Below are 22,969 nucleotides of genomic sequence, written 5' to 3' on the forward strand. Positions count from 1 at the left end.
GATTGGGTTACAGTTTTGTTTTATACATTTTAGGGAGACATAAGACATCAATCAGTTCATGTGAGGTATACTACACATTGGTTCAACCTGGAAAGGCAGGACAACTCAAAGCAGAGGCTTATAGTTCAATGGTGGATTCAAGGATTTTCTAATGGGCATTTGGTTGAAAGAATTCAGTTACTATCTCAAGATCTGGAATCAACAGAAAGGAGTGTCTAGGTTAAGATACGGGGTTGCGGAGACCAAGGTTGTTATTATATAGATGAAATCTCAAAGGCAGCCTCCCTTAGAGGCTATAGATGGCACCTTTAACAGGTGCTAGACTCTCAGCTAATCTCTTCAGGATCAGAAAAAGACCTGGAAAGGGAAAAGAATCTCTACAGAATGTAAATTTCCCCCACAAGAGACGGTTTTGCAGGTCCCTTTCAAAATATGTCAAATAAATATATTTTGGGGTAAAATAGCTTGATACTTTAAAGGGCCTGCTATCTGTCATGTGATATTATACGAGAGTCAGGTTAGAATTTGGTGTCTTATTGCTACAAAGAGTCTGTTTTGTTGGTCTTAAGATCTCTGTTTTAATATTAATGCTGGTCAGTTGTGCCTGAACTCCAAAGGGAGGCGAGCATAATGAGGCATGTCTGACCCGCTTTCCGTCATGGCCTGAACTAGTTTTTCAGGTTTCTTTGGAATCCCATTGGCCAAGAGGAGGGCTCCATTGAATCCACTGTGGGGTTTTTTGTTTGTTTCTTTGTTTACAATAGGAAAAGCAGATACTGAGCAGACCTTTGAATCATTCCCTTTGGCGGGGGGTTGGGGGGACTCCACTGACTAATCTATATCCCCATGGCAGAGGCTGCAGTGAGGAGAAGCCTATAATCAGAAGAGGTTGTCTCCACACTCCAGCCTCTCCCATTTCCTCCAGTCTCTAGAGCTAAGGAAGTAGCCCAGTTAGTCCAAGCTCAAATTCTTTTTGTTTTGTTTGGTTGGTTGGTTTTTGAGACAGGGTCTCTGATGCCCAGGCTGGAGTGCAGTGGTGCCATCACGCCTCACTGCAGCCTCGACCTCTGGGCTCAAGCAATCTTCCTGCCTCAACCTCCCAAGTAGCTGGGACTACACGTGCAAGCCACCAGGCTGGCTAATTTTTGTATTTTTTGTAGACAGGTCTCGTCATGTTGCCCAGGCTGGTCTTGAACTCCTGGGCTTAAGCAATTCACTGGCCTTGACCTCCCAAAGTGCTGGGATTATAGGCATGTGCCAACATACCCAGCCCACTAAGCCCAGATTCCATACACAATGTTCATAATTTATTCAATTAATCGTGTAATATTAAAATACTCCCACACGGTTAAAAGTCCCTTGAAAACATCATTTTAAAGATGGTATCATTATCATATTTTATTTAAATATTTCCCATTATTGGAGTGTTAGACAATTTCTCTTTTTCACCACATATATGATGCTGTAATAAACATCCTTATCCACATAACCAATGACTTCCTTTTTCATCTAGGCAAACTCTCTTAAAATCAAAGTGAACCATACATATGGAAAAGTGCAAAAATCAAAAGAGCACAGTTTAATGACTTTTGACAAAGTGAATACCTCACAGAACCACCATCCAGATCAAGAAACAGAATATTGCTAGAACCCAAGGCCCTTTTGTGTCTCCATCTAATCACTACACTTCCCCTCAGAGTAATACTATCCTAACATTAAGCATCATTGGATTAAATTTTCTATAAATTCAAACATACATTATGTTTTTATGGTTGCTTATTTATCTTATAAGGTATAAATACAAATATAAATTATATTTATATATTTACTAATATATTTCATACTTATATATTTGTTTTAGATACATTTTAATGTATTTTATGTCATCTATATATAAATATATATTTGAATTTTATACAAATTCAAGTATAAAACTGTGCAGATTTTTTTTCAGAGCTAGCTGAGGTGATTTTGGACAAAAAAAAATGCAGTTGAATTGTTTCGTAGCTGGAGGCATGGGCAAGGGGGGTGCCCCAGGGAGTGAACTCCCCCGAACGTGGGCTGAGGGCGAGGGCTGAGCCTGAGGTGAATCTCCTGTTCCCTGTGCTTCCCTCACAGCGGACTCCCTCCCCGGCTCTGGGTCAGCCAGGAGGGCCAGGCTGGGAGGGGCTGCCGCAGCTGTTCACTCGGACAGGACGTCAGAGGACTCGGACTCCAGCTTGCCATCATGGGTCTCCATCTTCTTCACAACCACGGCCCTGGTGGAGCTGGTGCGGCTGAAGGAGCTGGAGCCCGAGCCAGAGCCAAAACTGGAGCCCAGGCGGTAGCTGATGCCGGGGCTTGTGAGGCCCCCATAGGCCGAGCTCAGCCCACCTGCATAGCTGCTGGTGGTCTTCGTATGGATACTCACGTTCTGCATCCCAGACTCCAGCCGGCTCTCCTCGCCCTCCAGCAGCTTCCTGTAGGTGGCGATCTCGATGTCCAGGGTAAGCCTGACGTTCATCAGCTCCTGGTACTCAAGCAGCTGCCCCGTCATGTCCTGCTTGGCCCGCTGCAGGGCGGCCTCCAGCTCGGACAGCTTGGCGTTGGCATCCTTAACAGCCAGCTCCCCACGCTGCTCAGCATCTGTGATGGCGGCCTCCAGGGAAGCCCTCTGGCCTTTGAGGTCCTCGGTCTCAGCCTGGAGCCGGCTGATGTTCTGGTTCATCTCGCAGATCTCGGTCTTTGTGCGCAGTAGGTCATCCCTGTGCTTCCCAGCCAGCGTCTGCAGCTCCTCATACTTGATCTGGTACATGCTCTCAGCCTCAGCCCGGCTGCAGTTGGCAATTGCCTCGTACCGCACCTTGACCTCAGGGATGATGCTGTCCATGTCCAGAGAGCAGCTGTTGTCCATGGACAGCACCATAGACATGTCGGTGATCTGGGACTGCAGCTCCCGGATCTCCTCTTCATACAGCTGCCTGAGGAAGTTGATCTTGTCAGTCAGCCCTTCCAGGAGGGACTCCAGCTCTACCTTGTTCATGTAAGCTTCATCAACATCCTTCTTGATGAGGACAACTTCATTCTCCATCTCTGTATGCTTATTGATCTCATCCTCATACTTGTTCTTGAAGTCCTCCCCCAGCCCCTGCATGTTGCCAAGCTCTGCCTCCAGCTTCAGCTTCTTCCGGCCCAGAGTCTCCAGCTGCCGCCTAAGGTTGTTGATGTAGATCTCCAACATGTTGTCCATGTTGCTCCGAGCCGCCTTCTGCTGCTGCAGGAGGCTCCACTTGGTCTCTAGCACCTTGTTCTGCTGCTCCAGGAACCGTACCTTGTCGATGAAGGAAGCAAACTTGTCGTTGAGGGTCTTGATCTGCTCCTTCTCCTGGGTGCACACGGCCTGGATGTTGGGGTCCATCTCCAGGTTAAGGGGGCTCAGCAGGCTCTGGCTGACCATGATGGCGGTGATGCCTCCCATGCCACTCGCCCCACCATAGCCTCCACCCAGGCCACCCCGAAAGCTGCTGCTCCCCACTCGGGAGCAGCTCAAGGAGCTGATGCAGACGCCAGGCCCACTCAGCAGCTGCTGAAGGCCCAGGGGCCAGAGGTGGACACTTTGAAGGACTTCTGGGTCACTCTGATGGATGTGATGGAGGCAGGAGTCGAGGCAGGCAGGCCGAGCCAGGTGGAGATTCCAGAAGGAGTGGAGATGGGGCTTTTTTTATGAGATGAGGTCTCACTATGTTACCCAGGCTGGTCTTGAACTCCTGGGCTCAAGCAATCCTCCCACCTTGGCCTTCCAAAGGGCTGGGATTACAGGTGTGAGCCACCCTGCCTGGCCTAGATTTTGCATCTGGTTCCTCTGCTCAACATTGTTTGTAAGATTCATCCATGATGTTTTTCTTGTAGCAATAATTCACTTTCATTGCTGTATATTATTCCATTGGGTGAATACACACAACTTTTCTTTTGTATTTTGTTAAGTGTTTCTAGTTCTTAGCAGGAGCATTAGGCTGCTACAGGCTACTCAACCATGGCCAGAAGCAGAAGTCCACTTATTTATTTTTGTTAAATTCTAAGAAGTAGAATTCCTGGGCAAAAAGAATATTTTTTAGGCCATTGATGCACGCTGCTCATTGTTTTCCACAAAAGCTGTGACAATTTACACTCAGGAAAAAATCATGAAGTTCTTCTGAGGGATGAGCATCAAGAGTCATCCTAATAATAACAAAAAGTTTTAAATCTTACTAATAGTACTTAACAGTGTCAATATTAAGGCTGTTTCATATATAAATTATAAATATTAAAATGCTGGTATCATATTTCATAAAGTTTTTTGTGCCAATTTATTACTTAATTCTCACAAAACTCTGAGAGGTAAATTTTATTGCTGTCTCATTTTAAAGATGAAGGAACTATGGCTCAGAAAAACTGAAGTGTCCTGTCTATGTCACCTGACTAACAGCCAACAGATAGTCTTCCTTACCCATGGCAGGCTACACCTTACCTAAATTGCTAAAGAAGCATCCCAGATTCTTCAGGCTAAAATAGGTACCAGGGAGAAGGACATGTCGCCCTTTCGTATGGAAATGAGCATCCTTCAAAGCCCAGTTCAAATGACAACCCCTTTCCCAAGGGACTCTTCCTTCCCTACCCACCCTATTGGAAGTAACACAACCACAACTTCCTTCTGGAAGCCACATCCCTATACTGGAAAGGGGCCCTTGCCTACAAGATCCTGGAATGTCATTGCTGAGATCATTTAGTCCAGGGATTACAAATAGGGAGCACATACCAGTGAGGCTCCCCGCTCCCTTGTCAATGGCAGACATAACAAATCAATCACCATCTAGCCACTGTCTCCCATGCTGAGTCCATCTGAGACCATCTCACCCTCAGCTACCACGCTGGCTTTGTCTCTGTTCCTTGTGAATGCCAAGTTCCATCCCACCTTGTGACCCACACATTGGCTGCAGCCAGATCTCCTCATGACTGAGTTTTTCTTGTCCTCTCAGGTCTCAGCTCAAATATCATCTCCTGCTGATCCCCCCCAAATCTAAGGTAGCATCACCTTCCCTGATTTGTCTTCTCTTATGATCATTTTTAAATTTAATTTATTTAGCTGTCTGTTTTTATAGTTGTTGTATCCTGAGAACTGAGCCTCTTCTAAGTTGTTCACCTATTCCCCAGTGCCTGAAACAGTCCCTGGTACTCAGCAGTTGCTCAATTAGTAATTGCTGAATGAGTGAGTTAATCAAGATGCAATTTTCTGCTGAGTCCAGGTATGACCTGAAAAGCCTTCCCATCACAGTGTTACAGCCATTCACTACCAGGAATCAGAAGTAAAATGTGGGATAAAATATTTTTGCCATGCCTAACTTCCTTAATTCCCCATTTTACAGATGGGAAAACTGAGGCCCAGAATAAGAGACATGCCTTTCCCAAAACTACAGAACGAGAGAGAGGCAGAGCTAGGACTGACACCAGCTCCTCCCACGCCCCCATCCTTCCTGCTCCTCCCCAGCACAGGGAAATGCTGGAAGAGCTGTCATAATGGCTCAGCCGCAAAGCAGAGGATCCTGGCCAAGGAGCTCTGGAGCTTGCCTATGAATTACACACCTAATTACCAGCTGCCTTTTTTTTTCTATTCTGTGGGTAAAGGTCTGATCACATAGAAGATTCTCCCTGTGTTTCCGTGGATACCAAGCAATCTAATTTCAAACTCCCTTGCAAATGGCAAGTGAGTGAACTTAATTTTAATAAAAACAAGGAAAATCATATGTGTGAGCTTAATAAAATCTAATTTGGGCAATTTAGAGCTCAGAAAATAAAGCCTTTATGTAAAAACTAGCAATTAGCTTTATGAAACAATACAGTGAACCTTGGCATAGGGGAGAGTTGGGAACTGGAAGACTCAAGGATAAGGAAATGTGGCAATAATATAAGAAAGCTAAAGGGGCAGGGAGCCTGGTTCTTGGGGTCAGAGCGGTCAAGTTCAAGTACACAAGCTACCACTTCTTAGCTCTGTGACCCTGAGAGAGTTGCTTTTCCTCTCTAGACCCTACTGTCTAAATCCTAGTGTCTTTGTTTGTAAAATGAGGTTAATAAAACCTCCTTGACCTAGTAGAATGGTTGTAGACACTAAGAAAACAAATAGGCAAGAGCTTTGTAAAAGTGTCCAGCAATTGTTATCTCATCATTTGTCCCATCTAACATTCTTCCCAGCAAAGAGAGAAGAGAAGGCTAGTGGAGCCTATCACCTGGATTGGGGATGTAGGATGGAGTGGTGTTACTGGAAAGGGGTCCTTATCCAGACCCCAACAGAGGGTTCTTGGACCTTGCACAAGAAAGAATTTGGGGCAAGTCCAAAAAGTAAAGTGAAAGCAAATTTTAAAAAATAAAAGAATAAAAGAATGGCTACTCCATAGGCAGAGCAGTGGTGTGGGCTGTTCGACTGATTATACTTACAGTTATTTCTTGATTATATGCTAAATAAGGGGTGGATTATTCACGAGTTTTCCAGGAAAGGTGTGGGCGATTCCTGGAACTGACGGTTCCTCCCCCTTTTAGACCATATAGGGTAACTTCCTGACATTGCCATGGCATTTGTAAACCGTCATGGCACTGGTGGGAGTGTCTTTTAGCATGCTAATGCATTGTAATTAGTGTATAATGAGGAGTGAGGACGACCAGAGGTCACTTTCAACGCCATCTTGGTTTTGGTGAGTTTTGGCCAGCTTCTTTACCGCAACCTATTTTATCAACAAGGTCTTGTGACCTGTATCTTCTGCTGACCTTCTATCTCATCTTGTGACTAAGAATGCCTAACCTCCTGGGAACACAGCCCAGTAGGTCTCGGCCTTGTTTTACCCAGCCCCTGTTCAATATGGAGTCGCTCTGGTTCAAATGCCTCTGACAGTGGGGGTAGAGGGCAGGTATGCAAACTTCCACATTCACCTTGCATTTAGATGTCGCAGACCTATGGCACACTGCCAGAGGTTACTCCCAGAAGTGGTTTACAGGAACCAGAAGCAAATCTCCAAGTCGGAGTGAGCCTGGGGGAAGACCTGAGGCTCTTGACATGTAATCGCTGTAGCCCAGCACATCTGCACCACTGACAGGTCCCATTTACATAGAGATCTCTACAGGCAGGTTGTATTATTCCCATTCTACAGAGGAGGAAAATGAACCACTGAAAGACACAGCAGCTAAACTCAGGTCACACAACTAGTTGACACAGCCAAGGCTCGAGCTAGGTTTCCTGATTCCATCCTCCAGCCCCGCTTACCAGCACCTCCCATGGTTACAAAAGCAAGTGACTGTGAGAGTGAGAACCTGCTATATCTGTTGTGTCCCTTCTTCCCCAAGGGCATGTGCAGCTTCTATCAGAGTTGCTAGGAGCCACATCCGCAAAGAGCGTGGTCTTCATCACACATCACTCCAGAAGCAGTGGCTTTTCCACTCCAGGCAGAAAGCAATTTTTTCCTAGTGCCTTCCCAGAAGCAAAGTGGGTAATTAATTGCACTGAATAACACATTAAATGTACTAATAATTGGGTAGTCACAGCAAAATGATTACTTTGAAGAAATATTACCAATTCCCTGTTGTACTTAACATTTCTCCTTATTTATCATTACCATTTTAATCAATAATAGTCACAATACTAATAAATCCATCTTAATTTTAATTGTTTTCAATTTGATGTACCAGTACTTGAGTATTCTGAGCATACTTCATTATTTATATTAATTTAAGAACACTTAAAGGCAAATTACGTAGTTTGTACTTTCAAGTAGGTAGGTAATTATGACAAAGTTTCTCTAGATTCAGCATTTTCATGCACTGAGCAGTGTGAGGTGTCAGGTGTCTGCCCATTTCTGTTAGGCTCAAGGGTCAGGGATGGAGAGGATAAAGGAAGACTCTCAAAGCCTCCACTTGAATTAGCATATTGTGGCCTTTTAAAAGAGGTTTGGGTCCCTGAAAGTATGATTAATAGCTCAATGGCTTTGCCTTTACTTATGTTGTCTAGCCATGAATACAGCATTCATCCATTCATTCACCAACGCCCAGGGCCAAATACTGCGCTAACACCAGAAACAGAAAGATAGAGTGAGAAACTTAGAAAGTGCGAGAAAGGCTGGCCGTAGTCAAGAGTTGGAAAAGGTAAATAACATGTAACTGAAGGAATCGAGGAGTGCTTCTGGGAGGCAGAGGCGTTTTCCTTGGTCTGGAAGGGTGGGTAACATTTGTTAGGGAAGTGAGGGAGTGGACTCCAGCTTTGGCAGAAAGCCAGTTTGGAGGCTCTGGCAGAATGGGGGCTTTTCAAAGTGACACTGGAGCTAATGACAGAGAAAGTTCAGAAGGAAGAGCCACGGCCAGTGTAAAATTGACCCTTGGACGTGGCTTCGAGTGGATGATTGGGAGTTAGTGATGCCAGAATGGAGAAAGAGGGAAGCCAGAGGAGGAAGCCAGGTGGAAGAGGTAAAAAGATGGGTTTCTTAGGAAATCACTAAGTTCTGAGGGCCACAGAGTAGCCGGGGGAGAAATCTAGCAGGTAAAGTGGAGAAGCTGACTACAGCCCAGAGGAGTAGACAGCACTGGAGAGAGGGTCTGGAAACCCTCTGGTAGAGAGTCCCATGGGTGAGAAGGGTGACAGTCACAGCTCTTGCCTCTGTGGGCTTCACTTCACAGGTATGTATAAACTGGCCACAGCCTCACAGACTTCAAGCCCCCTTGGAGGGCCCAGCCAAGAAAGTTTCTTCGCCCCTTCTCTGTCCAGCACCAGCATAAAGGGCACATCTTTTTTAATCAAATTGTACTGACTTGAAATTGCACAACTGTGTTGTCAATGGCCCTGTTTTGTGAGGACATCCTGCTGCCTGAAGGGGAGGGTGCAGGGGCTAACATGACTCAGAGAAGTCATGCTGATAATGTGGAGATTAACAGCAATGGATGGGTCTGTGTCTCCACTCTGCATGGCTGGGGAATCAAGGTCCTGGCACCAGCAATGATTTGCTAGAGTGTTGCAACTGGTGCTAATGATTTCTAGAAACCTAGAAGTTATAGGAGAGGAATTTAATGGGAAAGAGGCTCCACCTCCTGGTAATACTCAAAACCAACATTTCTTCAGCGCTTTACAGTTTATAAGCTTCTGTCAGCTTTTAAAATCTCATTTAACTCTCTATCTTGATCTGGGTGGTGGTTACCAGCTGCACACGTATGTAAAAAAAAAATCATTGAGCTTATAGTTAAGATTCATGCACTTCAGTCTATGTTATACTGCCATTTAAATTGTGTAAATAAATACATGGATAAATAAATAACCTCTTCTTTAATTCTTCTAACCATCCTATGAAGTTAGTAACTTTGTTATCCACAAGTGAAGGAACCTGAAGCTGAATGACTCACCCTGGATCCTGGGCTGATGAGTGAAATGACTAAGCCAGAATGGACTGGCATGGATTCCTCTGGTGCAATTTGAATAACAGGGATTATAACATCAACAGGGCTTGGAAGGACTGAAGAGGGAGCAATCATGGTGCCAAAGGGCCCTTTGGAGGTCTTTGGGGATGAGATCTGCCGTCTCCACCTGGCCCTCCCTTTCCCTGGGACACAGGTTTGACTTGGGCAGATATCTTTCTAAGTGCACATTTTCTATTGAACCACAACTCAGGGACAGGGAAAGTTCCAGGAGTCTGCATCTCAGGAGTCCTCCACGTTGTTCCCCATTGGTCTCTCAAAGTCCCCTTGGAAATTTGCTCAAAATGAATAATACCAAGTAAAACCATCCTGGCGTTGTCAACAGGTTAGACTTTATACTTTCCTGTTCTTTCAAAAAGGAGCCGCTAACAAGCACCAGAATCTACTTGGCCCTTGGACCTCTGAAAGGGAATAGGAAGCCTGTCCTCCTTCCTGCCTGTGGGAAACAGACTCTTAAAACTAACAAACAAAATGAAGACAACAGCATGTGACAAGTAGAAGAATGTGCAAAGTGGGAATCCCAAGCAGAATGTAACCAACTCCGCTGGGAGTGTCCAAGGAAGGCTTCACACACAGGGGTGTGACTCGATTTATGCTTCTAAGCATAAATGAAAGTTTGGTGAGCGGAAAAGAGGAATATGCATTCCAGGCACCAGGAACAGCATAAGCAAACACCCAGAGGTAAAAGCATATCAGATGAGGTTGGGGAGAAATCATGGGTAGTCAGAAGGGCCCAGGAATCTGGTTCCTTTCTTTACATACAAGAACTCCATTAAGGATACCCTTGTGCCTCACTGATTAGAGAAGCCTTGGAGTAGAAGTGCCTCTGGTCTCAGTGGACCTTTAAAAAGGTTTGCAATTCAGATGTGGCAGCCTTCTGTTCTTGTCCTTATGTCCATGAACTCCACAGGACTCAGAAATTCTTAAGTTCAACCCCACAAAATGTTAACGATTTAGCTTTCTCTTGGCTAATCCAGTTTGCAGCCTCCCCATATTCCTCTGCTTAGCAAAGCCCATGCTTAGGAACCTGACCTCCTCCAGGTTTCCAGCCCATTCTCAACTTAAAAGGAGGCAGAGTTTGGATATAGTATTTTCCCTGTGCCAAATAGCATAGTAAATTCATGCTTAACATATTTGTGTGCAACATGCATTTGAAGAATCTTCCAGAAACATGTTCTGGAAACAAGAGACTGCCAATAGCCAGGCCCTGATTTGCCACCCCTGGAGTGGAGCTTTCTAGTAGAGCCATTCATGCAGTTGCTGGTCCTACCTTTGATATTCGGAAACTTTTTTCTTTGGTACCTGAGAAAATTAATCCACTCCATTTCTCTCCAAGTTTCCAGCATCAAGATGGGATTGAATCTCTGTCAGGTATCAGCTTTCAATGTGATGAATGGGCTCTTCGTTTCTGCCTTCATGTCTGGAAGGTCCAGATCCCCAACTGGGATGACCAATCCACCTGGGGAAATGGCATTTGACAGACCCACAGCTTCCTGGGGCCACTAGGGATAAGGTTGCAGACAGAGCTCAGGACAGAAAAAAAAAAATTAACATCTTTTTGCTCAATCTAGATGTCATTTGAAACAATATTCTTCAAGCTCTCTACCCTGGGGATTTATTAAGTTATCAGTAAGCAACTCTGAAATAAACCACACTCATGGCTTTATGTTCTTTGCCTGCCCCACCCCAACCCAGACTTCTCCCCCACTTAACCTGATACATTCCAGGTAGGAAGGAGGGAGGACAGGACCTGTGGTCTGCAGATCAGAGTTCAAATCTCCTCTCAACCAAGTTTATTATTATGTGGCTTCAGGCAAAACTCTCTGAAGAGCCTGTTTTCTCACCTGCAAAATGGATGTGAAAGTACTTCCCCAGGGTTGATTGATTTATTCATGTATTATTCCTCTAACTCACTGTATGCTTCTGTGCCAGACCCAGTTCTACAGGCTGGGAGTACAGAGATGACTCTCACCTGCCCCCACTCTCTGAAGGTCAAATGAGAGAATGAATGCACCCATTGCTTTGTAAATCACACGCATCTTAATTATCAGTCCTACTACGGTGGTCTGACACTCAAAATGCTTGTAATAGGAAATCACAACAATGATTAAGAGTGAAGGCTTTGGCACGAGACCTGGGTCACTTACTAGCCGTGTGACTAGCATAAAATCCTTAAGCTCTCTAGCCTTGGTTTCTTCATCTACAAAATGGGAATAATAACAGTACTTTCATCAGAGGGCGGTTGGAAGGAGTAAATGGAATAACGCACCTGAAATCATTTAGAGAACTGGCTGGCACTTATTAAGTGCTCGACAACTGTTAGCTATCATTGTCATACTCATTCTCATTAGGATGATAATGATGTTCATTATTTTAAGAGCTGACAGTCGAGCACAGCAGTCCAAAACCACTTTCCTCGCCCCCGGAAGGAGATGAGAGTGAAGGAGCTGGCGCATTGACGCGCGCGCCTGGGGCGCCACGTGGTGACATGGGTTTCTCCTGTTTATCCCTCGAGGCTTCCTTTCAGCGTCTTCTTCCCCAGCAGCTGCTCTGTCAACAGTCCATATGCTGCCTCGGCTACGGAGCAGCTTTCAAGAGGGGGCTGCCAACCCCGTAGGAGAACTTTGAAGACAAGTTCAGGGGCACGCGTGCTGGGGCGGCAGTCACCCCGCCCCCGCGAGCCTTGGGCCCTCCCCTCCCGCCCGGCCTCCCCGCACCCCTTCTGGTGGCGGAAGTGGAAGGGGGCGGGGGGGCGCAGGCAGCCGGGCCTGGTTCCGGGGAGGGTGTGCGCGTGGCAAGGAGGCCAGCTGGAGGAACAGGAGGGGACAGATGCCATGGGGGCCCGGATTTGTTCCTGCAGGAAGAGTGCAAGGAGCTAATTGTCTAATTACCCAGGAGCGGTTTCTCCGTGGCCCTGCCACGCCGTGTGGAAAGAACTCCAGTTTGTGCATGTCAAACAGTCGGTGGGCGGCTCTGGGGAGGAAAGGGAAGGCGGTCCTGAGCCTGGATTTCTTCCAGGTTTGTACTGCAGAGTCACTTCTAGCTCTGGACCCCGAAGCCTTGCAAATACTGCTTTGAAAAATTCAATCATAGGCTCTACATCCCTTCAGCTTAGCTGGCTGTTGGAGAAAATTATATCTGCTGCTTTTCTCTTCCCCCACATCACCCTCAACATAAACACACATACACACACACACACACACACACCCCTTATACCCTGCCATTGGTCATTTACACTGAGCAGTAATCTAGTTTCCAATCCATTCTTTAAAATGTGAAAGTCCTTGAGTCCTGGCTTGGTTCTTTCCTATGCGGGTTCCCAGCATTTTCCTACTGTCAGGACTTTGCTATGCTGGGCACGCCATCTATGTGCCCTTTTTATGCAGCCCTTTGTAACCAGTGCCTTCTGCATCATCCTTCAGGAGCCAGTTTTGCACTCTGTAGTCCCAGCTATTTAGGAGGCTGAAGAGGGAGGATCACTTGAGCCCAGGAGTTTAAGGCTGCAGTGAGTTGTGATTGTGCCTCTGCACTCCAACCTGGGCTACAGAGCGAGGCCCCATCTCTAAATTAAAAGAAAAAAATCCACCTTTCCTTAGGCTTTCATTATATATAAAGCGATATGTACATACGTATTATGTTTCTTGTCTGTCTTTAATTTCAGACTATTTTGTATGAAAAGAAACGTAGTTGGCCTCTGTGCAGCACCTTCCTTTGTTCAAGAGACTTCCACTCACACTCTTCCATCTCTACCTCCTAAGTGACAACCTGTGAAGTGGGCAGTGTCCACTTCACAATGCAATGCGGTGTTAGATAGAGTATTTACAGATCACTCCAACATGCTGTGTACATTGGGGTAGCCCTTGAAACACGGGAGTCTAGACCTTATTTAGCACTTGCAAACACATTTCTCAAGTCCTGGCAGTTGACCACTGCTGGGATCACCCTTTTCAGGTTCCTACCACCCCTTCAGAGAATTCTGGCCTCATAATCTCACACCCAATACACGTGAGTGTAACAGTAGGAACTGCATCGGTTGTATGTAAAAAAGATGCAGTTACCATGTGTTTAACCACATCTGTAGGTGCTTATTTTTTCTCACATAACAATTCTAGATTGTCACCTCATAGTTGCAAGATAATCGCTCAGTTCTAGCTGCACACTCATATTCTCTAAGGAAAGGGGAAAAAAGGAAGCAACAAGATGGAAGAGGCAGCCACCCTATCAGGAAAGCAACATCACCAAAATAACCAGCAGGTTTCTGGTTATATCTCTTTGACCAGAACATGTCATATGGCTACCCTCAGCTGCAAGGGAATCTGGGAAATGTAGTTGTTTAGTCGGGCACCTTGTCAACCCAAACAATATCAGTGTTCTATAAATAAGAAGAAAAGGGAGAAGGATACAAATGTGTGGTGATCTTAAGGTGTGCCTTCCTCACAAGAGAATAGGCTGTAGGAGGTCAAGGAACATATTGGTTTATGCTCACAATTTATGTCCCAGAGCCAAGCCCAGTGCCTGGCACACAGTGGGTATTCCATAATATGTTTGAAATGGGGGAATGAGCCTGAGCAACATGGGGAAACCCCATCTCTACTAAAAATACAAAAATTAGCCAGGCGCGGTTGTGCATGCCTGTAGTCTTAGCTACTCGGGAGGCTGTGGCAGGAGGATCACTTAAGCCCTGGAGGTTGAAGTGCAGTAAGCTGTGATTAAGCCCCTGCACCGCAGCCTTGGTGACAAAGCAAGGCCCTGTCTCAAAAAGAAAATAAAAATAATAAATGGGGGAATGAATGAATCAATGAAATGACTACTAAAGTCATCATTATTAAGGTATTTTAAGCTCTAAATGGGCTTAAATCTCAGGCCCCTAAAACCCTTCCACACATCTGGTATTTGTCAAAGTTCAAAGGCTTCTGACATTCCAGCTTCTTTCCGTGTCCTCTGTGTACTCTGTGTGTCACTTGGATAACCACTAACACCCATTATCAGGTCACAATAAATCAAATCTGCAGCATTTCATTCTGGGTTACCTGGAATATAGCCCTCATATTCATAAATTAATAGCCAATTATGGAGCATGAGATAAATAATCCCCAGCATCAATATATATCATCCATAATTACAAAGACAGGATCAGGTGTATCCATGCTTAATACTTGGCTGGAATTCCCATTTTTAATGCAGGTATTTATTGCCACATACATATTTTGAGGAAAGGGTAGTTTTATACCGTTTAATAGAAAAGACACCTACATAGATAAGAAATCCCTCTTCATAAAATGCTGTAAATTTGATAAATGAATAAAAGCATAAAATTTAGCCAGAAGTTTTCCCTTTGATGAATGGGTTTTAAAATACTTACAGTATGTTTTTAAATGACAGAAAAAAATAGGACACCCAAATCAGATCTAGAAACCCTTCAAAAGAGATTACATTTTAGGTGAACTGTTTATAGAAAAAGCTGGCTTTCATTAACTTAAACCTCCAGGAACTGATTCTGTGGGCTCTGGGAGGAAAGATGGTCCCGGGCCATTCCAGAAGAGGTCAGGGCGTTTTGATGACCTCTTCTTTCCATAATGGACAGCAGTGTCTCAGTGTCAGAGCTGAGGGGTGCAGGGTCAGAGCTGGAGGTTTTCTGTGTTCTTAATGGTGCCCAGCAATGGTGTTGACTAACCCATTAACTTAACCCACCAACCGTACTTCATTACAATACATTCAGAATTTCACTGAAAGACACATGGATTCTTCAGGAGATTCTTACTCCTTGAACCTCAGTTTCTTCATCTGTACAAAAAGAATAAAAGTAGCCATTCTATGTGCCTTTTCAGTATAGTTGTGAGGATCACATAAAGAGAACGTGAAGCAAACTATCGTACCCATCATCTCACATCGTTACCCATTTGTGTGTGTGTGTGTGTGTGTGTGTGTGTGTGTGTGTGTGGCAAGAGCAGCGAAAATCTACTCATTTAGCAAGAATCCCATACATGAAAACATGGTGTAGATGGTAACATGCTGTACCAGCGGGAGAGGTTTTTAGGATGGGTAATGATTTTCACAGGAAGTATCTTAGTGGGATTGTTTGGGTTGGGGATCATACATTCCCAGCACTAAACATGGCATATCTGTTGGATATCAATGGGATGCAGGGTTGTACTCACTTACACTCGAATAAGGAAGGACCATTGTCACACTAATAGGGGCTGTGTGATGCCCAGAAGTCTAGATGTCTGAGCTCTCCTTCTGCACCTGCCACTCTCTTATCCTGTATGTTTGAGCTAGTTATTTCCATGCTGTGAATCTCAGTCTTCTCATCTGAAAAAAATGGAGGTGTCGAACTAACAAATCTCTGGGGAGCTGTTCTGGTTCTAACCTAGTAATTCTGATACTACAGAATCCAGGATCCCAGTGTGTGGTGGGATCGGGGACCTGTTCAGATGGACATCCACCCTGAGGCCATCTGAGACCCTTTCTGGCTGCCCCTGCCCTGCTCATCAGTGTCTCTCAGAAGATCTTCTCTAGCCTCTTGGGGGTCCTCCCCGAACAGCTCAGGAACCTCGACAGCCTCTGAGACCAGCCAAGTTAAGGGTCTTAGGACAGGGCTGAAACACCACCTCTGTCTCAAGCTTGGTGCTGTCTACAAAGAGCCTGACTGGGGGACATCAAGGCAACCTTCCCTGACTTCTTCAAACAGTTCCAAAAGCCTGCAAAAAGGTGCTGGCTTTTTAAGAGAAATAATTTCTGTGGCTCTCCACTCTAGCCACATTAGTCATTCAAGTGTTGAGGGACAATATAAATTCCTGTCATCCTACTTTATGTGACCACTAAGATTTATTCCAAGCGACAGGTCATTAACGTCTCTTCTCTTTATTTTTTTTCTCAGATTCACTGAAAATTCATATTTCTGCTTTGTTATAGACTGCTAACAGCTATGTTTTTGGTCAGAAAGTCAGCAATAAATCTGAATTTAATAAACTGACAAAAGACCACTATCCCAGAGACGGTCTGAGCCCACATTCCTCCTTTCCTGCCATACAAATGCTTTTGTACTGAGATATCTTCCACATAAAAGCTATGTTCACCATCTTAATAGTCACCTTCCCCCCACCCCCTTAGATGTTTTGCAGTTTCAAGGCTGACTACATAATTATGGATTGTCAGAACCTGAAGGCCCCACAACAATCGCAGTGGGTGGGGAAAGACCTGAACTCCAGGCTCAGCCATTCCCCTGCCATGAGACCTTGGACACGTGCTGAGCCTTAGTTTCTTTATCTGTAGAATGGAAATCATAGTCCTCATCCCATCTGCCTCTCAGGGGACCATGAGGATTAGATTCAAATGACAGCAGGATGGAAATCATGAAGCTCTATGCAATTAGGGGTCAGGGATTGTGACTGATTTTTAGTTGTAAATGTTCAGCATGTTAGAGCCAGTACGCATGTTAGAGATTCTTCACTTTACAAAAGAACACTGAGGTCGCAGCAAGCAGACCTCTCCCCTCAGGGAACCAGATTCTCCTCTCGGGTATTTTTTCTATTACACAATAGTCTCCCCCAAATCTCACGTATTTGCTCTTGAAAAAGGGTTTAGAGGAGGGGTTCTCTGAAGTTTCCTGGAAAGCCTCACTCCACTACAGATTGCTTGGATAAGGAGGCTCTAAGAACTTTCTGGCTGGGACCAGAGTCATTATCATGTCTTTGTTTACCTCCAATCAGTTGTGAGCACCTTGAGGGAAATTCTTGCATAAAGTAAGCATTAGGGAATGACTATTTGAATGAATTCCAAATTAGTCCAAGGGGGCTAATGTTCTGGCTAAACTCCAGATAGCATTCTGGGTTATTGGGAGGCACCTATCCTAAGATCTGAGCATCCCTTCCAGAAGGCAGCAAAACTATCCCTTAGAAAATGGAAAGCCTAACCCCTTCCTTTCAGGGACTTTCAGATGCATTCTAAGAACTACAACTACTCCACTCCCCAAAATTGTGGACCAGAATGAGGACTTTTAGGAGATTAGCACGCAGACAAATACATCAAGCCTTCTATAAACTTCTACCTTCAAACTCTCTATAAACTTCTGTCTGGCTTTGTAAATAACAACCATATAAGAATTTTCCCAATAAACACTGGAAGCAGAAATGAATAGACATTTCCAAGGACCTGTTTCTGACTAACTGAGCAAAGCTTATAAAAGTTATACTGTGTGCTTTGTCAGTTTTTTTACTATTTCATAACGTCATCCATAAACCCAGAATAATTCTTATTTACCAACTCTCACTGCATGATTTTGCAGTCTCCAGCCAAAACTTGATGCAAATGGTGAAAAAATTAATTCTATTGAATAAAATTAGAAAGCTCTAAAATTAGGGTGGTTTTAAAAAAAGAGAATGGGCTGCCCTGAGTAATAGCGAGTCTCCCATAACTGGAAGTATGTAAGCAGAGAATAGAAAACTATCTGCAAAATGGTCTAAAAGAGGAATTCCTAAAATTGGTGGGAAATTGGCTTAGACAACCTCCAAGTCTTTGCAAATCAGAAGTTCTGGGAATTGAAGATGTTGGTTCCCCCCAGAGCTTTTCTGCAGGCCCAGTATCTGCCAGGCTGTGTGCTGGGAAAGGATGAAGTAGACCCAGCTCCTAGTGATGCTAAGTGAAACCCCAGTGTGATGGTTAATACTGAGTGTCAACTTGATTGGCTTGAAGGATGCAAAGTATTAATCTTGGGTATGTCTGTAAGGGTATTGCCAAAGGAGATTAACATCTGAGTCAGTGGGCTGGGAAAGGCAGACCCACCCTTAATCTGGGTGGGCACTATCTAATCAGCTGCCAACACAGCTAATATAAAGCAGGTAGAAAAACGTGAAAAAGTTAGACTGGCCTAGCCTCCCAGCCTACATCTTTCTCCCGTGCTGGATGCTTCTGGCCCTCGAACACTGGACTCCAAGTTCTACAGTTTTGGGATTTGGATTGGATCTGTCCTTGCTCCTCAACTTGTACATGGCCTGTTTTGGGACCTTGTGATCATGTGAGTTAATACTTAATAAACTCCCCTTTATATATGTATTTATTTATTTTTATATATATGGGAGTTTAAGTATTAATAAGATTATATAAATATATACCCTATTAGTTTTGTCCCTCTAGAGAACCCTGACTAATACAGCCAGCTTAGTGAGAAGACAAACAAGCCAGCAGCTAACTCCAGTGCAAGGCAGAATGGTGTACATGTTGGAAAGAGGTGACCAACAGCCAGCTATGAGTTTGAGGGATAGTTATGATGAAGAACCACCCAGAATTGGAGGAAGTCCCCATAGCCTGCTTCCTTGAGTTCGAGGGCTCTGGTTATGGGGAAATTGTCTATATATAATAATACTTTTTATTGAGCATTTATTAGGTGCCAGACACTTAGCCCACTTGTTAGTTAATAGGCATAACAGTCCGAGGTACGTACTACTGTTTTCCCCTATTTTACATATGAAGAAATCAAGGACAGAGAGGGCAAGTAATGTGCCCAAGGTCACATACCCTAATACGAGGTCAGCCCTGTTGTGAAGCTAGGCAGTCTACTTTCAGCCATTGCTCCTAATGAGGCTGCTATTCTCAATGCCTCTAGAAGAACGATGAAAGGTTTGGACCAGGCTGTCTGTAATGCCTGGCCTCCCAAAACACCAGGAATGTCCAGTACTACCCCTCCAGGATGGGGCTGAGAGGAAAGCAGGATTTCCTGGACCAGGTGAATCCAGCATCCATATTAACTTCATTCTCCCAAGTATGGATTGCTGAGCCCTGAACTCCATGGTATCTCTGAGAAGCCTTCTCACACACAGCTTCAACTTCCTAAAGCTCCCCATGAATCCAGAACAGAAGAGGAAAGCCTCGTTCTAGGATGCCCACATCCACATAGATTTTTCCGTAAACTCCCTCAACTTTCAGCTGGAATTAGATCTGGTTTCTGAAATCCAGACCATGAAGGGGTGGGGCGAAGTTCTGGGAGGGCCAAGCTGGGAGTGCCTGGTACACACAGGGAAGGTGCTTCCATTGACCTGGACAGGCACTGGGACAAAATAAGAAGACAGGTGAGCTACAAGACCATCAGGTAGCCCTCAGTCCAGAGTCAATAATGAGACTGCAGCCTCACAGGGTGTGGGGGCTTTACAATATCAGTTTAGTGAAGCTGGAGTTGTGTTTCTTAGAATTCCCTTCTCTGGGTTGTGCCAGGTCAGCTTTGGCCACAAGTACATTTTGCAAGAGATTCAGAACAAGGAAAGGCAGCAGCAGCCACATTCTTGTTATGTTCAGAGGCCAAGGCAGGGCACAAGCCCTCACAGACATAGTCACATATCTTCTGGGTGATGTGGGCCAGCATTGGGACCTGCGGCCTCCCCCAAGCCCACCAGTTCCTGCAGATGCTCTCGTTTCAGCTCCCCTGATCCCTGGGCCAGTTCAGCATTTTGCTTTTGCTCCATGAGAAAATGCATAACTTCTGTAAATCATCCCCCTCATCAAAGTTGGAGTCTTGGGCGAAGTGAGATACCAGTGTGGATTCCACCCCATTCCCTGAGTTCCAGCCCATCCAGTGTATCCTCAGTTCCCCACTTCCTGTCCATCATTTCTTCCCCACTTCTGTATTTGATGCTGTCTTCAGGCCCCAGCACTAGACACAGAAATAATGCCCTTGCATAGACCAGTCCCCGCAATTATATAAGATGAAATGTCTATAGCCAACCCCTTACTGTGTCTATCTCACCAAGTGGCTCTGCTTCTCTGACTGAACCCCAGGTGATATGAAGAGGAAAACAAGGCCAAGCCTGGCAGAATGAAGGGAGGGATAGGCTCGATTCTAATTCACAGCAGAAGTAGGTTTGTCTGGTGCAGGACCTGATGTAGCTCTTGAGCTTCTAATGTGGGCTAATTAGCTGTCTTGTGAAACTATTGATCTCAGAACCTGAAGAAGACCCAACCAGTCAAGGAGCAAATGGTTTCAGTTAATGGAAGGCTGGAATTAGCTGGGGTCACCTCAGAACTTTTGTATGACTTAGATACAGCACTATAGCTGCTACAGATACCACACACACACACACACACACACACGCAGACATAGCATCTATAGTCTTCCGTAGTCAAGCAGTACTTTCGGTGGCTTTCTTTTACTCCTTTCTCCCTTCTTCCCTTTTCCTTTGAGGTGATGCTTTAAGTTTCAATGACTTTCTTAAATCCTAAAAAATAGTATCTGTCCAAGTAGAGGACAGCTTGTGCACCTGGAGGAGGCCACTCATGTGTGGTCCTGGGAGGGCCAGCCAGACTCTTCTGGCCTCAGAGAACCTGCAGGGGAACAGGAGTAAGGTAACTACTCTTAGTCCCCGATATGACAAGAAGCTGCTCCTTGGACCTGTGGGCAGAAGCTTGCTCCCTCTGCTCAGAAGCAGAGTGACCATGGCCGTTTTATTCACCACTGTCCCTTAAGACTAGAATTGCCTAGGCCCTGCTGGCACTGGAAAGATCCCAGTGATTTTACCCAACAGTTGACCTGACAAAATCATGAGCAGGTTAAGGAAAAAATCTCTTTCAGCCAACACTCAATAACCAGAACAAATGAGACACAGCAGAGTTCAACAACAGGGGACCCACTGGAGCAGGATGTCAGAAGACTCAAGTGAGAATATTAAACAGCAATCTAAGAGAAGCTCTCGAGGAGATCCAATTGAAGAATAAAAATCACTTTCTAGGCTGGGTGCGGTGGCCTGTAATCCCAATGCTTTGGGAGGCTGAGGAGGCCGGATCACTTGAGGCCAGGAGTTCAAGACTAGCCTGGCCAACATGGTGAAACCCCGTCTCTACTAAAAATACAAAATTTAGCTGGCATGGTGGTGGCTCATGCCTGTAGTCCCAGCTACTGGGGAGGCTGAGGTGGGAGAGTCACTTGAGCCTGGGAGGCGGAGGTTACAGTGAGCCATGCCACTGCACTCCAGCCTGGGCAACAGAGCGGGAGTCTGTCTCAAAAATAAATAAGTAAATAAATAAAATAAAAAGCACTTTTTAGGTACAAACAATACAGCATTCTCATCGAAACTTTTAATACCTAAGCTGAAAGAGAAGATAGTCATTTCTGAAAATGGACTTAGTAGCCTTTACAACAGAGCAACAAATGTAAAAAGACAAAAATCGTGAAGGGAGAAGATGCAAAACACTTGAAGACCTAAGTTGCAAGTAATAAGCATTTCCGAAGAAGAGAAGGAAACAGATGAGATGATCACAAAAACTAAACAAATAATAAAGGATTTTTTTATCTAAAGAAAGATTAATTTCAATATTAGGAGAGCTTTTTTAGTCCCATAATAGACTAATTAAAGAGAGAACTAGAAACCTTGACATAGCCTAATTTTTTTGAAAAGTCCCAAATTCCAATTTCACCACTGTTTAATCACTGTTTTTTCCCTGACAATCAACAGAAAGAAGAAACTAGTTAAAAAGAAAACAGAAACAGAAACAGACGAGCACCCAACTTTCTAATTGTAATACAGCAAGCTAGAATAACACCTATGTGGAAAAATAAAAATATTTGCAGATATGCAAGGATTCTTAGGGCGTGTCATCCATCTACCCTTGCTGAGGAACGTACTTGAGAAAGTACACTAACCAAAAAAACCATTCAAGCAGGAAGATTAAGTAGATTAAGCAAAAACACTGGGGAGCAGCACTGACAAGAATGCTTAGTCACAGCGGGCATTTATTCTGATCTGATAGGTGGGTTCCTGTCAATACCGGCTGTTAAATGTTCTTAATATTGCATATATAAAAAATATATATGTGATATATTATATATATGCATGCGTGTATGCATATATGAATAATATGAATGGGGACTTTTATTTAAAGTTTTAAATAAGAGGTTTTAGAATAGGGAAAAGGGAATAGCTGTGATGGTTAATTTTAGGTATAAATGTGATTGGATTAAAGGATGCCTGGATGACTGGTAGGGTGTTGTTTCTGGGGGTGTCTGTGGGGGTGTTTCAGACATGTGAGTCACAGAAAGGAAGACCTGCCCCGTGGGCCCGGTTGTAACAAGAAGATGGAAGGAGGACTCTCTCTCTGTCTGTCCCCCACCCCCCTACCCCCACCACCTCCCTTCTGGAGCTGGAGCAAACATCTTTCTCCTCTTGCTGTCAGGCATTAGACTCCAGGTTCTTTGGCTTTGGGACTCTGGGACTTGAACGAGTAGCCTCCCCGGTCCCTCATACTGGGAGCATCCCTGGTTCTAAGGCTTCTGGAACTAGACTGAGCCAGGCTATGCGCTTCTCTGGTTCTCCAACTTGTAGATGGCCTATTGGGAGACTTCTCAACTTCTGTGATCATGTAAGCCAATTCCCCTAATAAATTCCATTTCATAGATTCTCTTGGTTCTGTATCTCTGCACAACCCTGACTAATACAATAGCCTAAACTAAATGTTTTAAACTATTTGAGCAAGAGCTGGAAAAGAAAATTAAGGGAAAGTTTGAGAGTAAAGAAATAAAGCATTT

General features: G+C 44.7%; 1 pseudogene; it reads right to left on the bottom strand.

The window, feature by feature from the left end:
- Positions 1 to 2,182: 2,182 nt before the first annotated feature.
- Positions 2,183 to 11,915, bottom strand: LOC115836006 (annotated as a pseudogene).
- Positions 11,916 to 22,969: the final 11,054 nt, after the last annotated feature.

Source organism: Nomascus leucogenys, chromosome 1a (genome assembly GCF_006542625.1).
Source record: "Nomascus leucogenys isolate Asia chromosome 1a, Asia_NLE_v1, whole genome shotgun sequence".
Taxonomy (NCBI): domain Eukaryota; kingdom Metazoa; phylum Chordata; class Mammalia; order Primates; family Hylobatidae; genus Nomascus; species Nomascus leucogenys.